This window comes from Sinocyclocheilus anshuiensis, unplaced genomic scaffold (assembly GCF_001515605.1).
Source record: "Sinocyclocheilus anshuiensis isolate Anshui unplaced genomic scaffold, SAMN03320099.WGS_v1.1 scaffold20, whole genome shotgun sequence".
Taxonomy (NCBI): domain Eukaryota; kingdom Metazoa; phylum Chordata; class Actinopteri; order Cypriniformes; family Cyprinidae; genus Sinocyclocheilus; species Sinocyclocheilus anshuiensis.
In genome coordinates, this window is record NW_015558646.1 from 2,444,978 (window position 1) to 2,446,129 (window position 1,152).

The 1,152-nt window shown below is 41.1% G+C and overlaps 1 pseudogene; it reads left to right on the forward strand.

Moving 5' to 3' along the window:
• LOC107680944 (protein Spindly-like) overlaps positions 1-1,152 on the forward strand; it is an 11,551-nt pseudogene that overhangs the window by 8,752 nt on the left and 1,647 nt on the right.

Here is a 1,152-nt window from a genome sequence, read left to right on the forward strand (position 1 = left end):
GCGTGCAAAGGTTCTGCGCGATCCTCTTGTTCAATATTCTCGGGGTCTGAATCCGGCTCAAACTGATATGGCAATATTGACGCCATCCTTAACTATACTGGAGCAGACGGAATTTGATGCATTGGCAAGGGGCGGGGCATTAATCAACTAAGCTGTTCGCCAATCACAACGCACTGGGACAGCTAACCCAGTGTTTCCCAACCGGGGTGCCGTGGCACCCTGGGGTGCCGTCTGTCGAGAGCAGGGGTGCCATGTAAAAAATCCTTTTTTAATAATTAATGTTATCCTTAATAGTATTAAACTGCCCATTAATACAATAATTCACTTTTAAACCAAAAAACAGCAGATACTGTGAGTGAAATATCGTCCATTGTCAGATAGATTTTCAATTGTACAAATTATAATGAGAAATTAAAATTTAGAGGTAACAAAGTCTTACACCTGCATTTGAGTCACTGTCTTTATTGTTTGTCCCATCTTTTCTCAAAAGATGAGGAAGGATAAGAAGGAAAAGGAGAGAGAAAATGAAAAGGAGAAGAGTACCATCATCAAAGAGAAAGTGCTGAAGAAGAGACAGTCCATGCCATCAATGAAAACTAGAACAGAGTCCAGGTAAGATGACTGTCATCTAGTACAGTGTTTCCCAACCGGGGTGCCGTCTGTCAAGAGCATGGGTGCCGTGTAAAAAATCCTTTTTTAATATTTTTAAATTGCTAAAATGTTCAAAAAAGCATCTATTATATAATATCCATTTCTGATGTCGCCAATAATTAGAGATGCACCGAAATTCCGGCTGCCGAAAATTAGTTCACCGCCCAGGTTTCACTTTCACGTGGAGTGACGCTCTGTGTATTATCCGCTCTATGCGTGTGTGCTCCGCTCAGTCGCTCCTCTCGTTTACCGTTCATGCTCATCGGAACAGCAAAGTCCACTCAAAAACTGAGCCGACAGGAAACATCGATGTAGTACAGGATTGTTTCTGTGTTACTGTGTTACTGTGTTGTAACATGGTGTGGTATATGGGCATCTCTGGTAACGCTGCCCTCTCATTCAGTGATCTGCTAACCGCTATGTTATGCTCACGTGTTCTGATAATAATAGCTTTCTAGGACTAAACATTATTTGGATAATTGGTAAAAAAAAAAAAAAAAA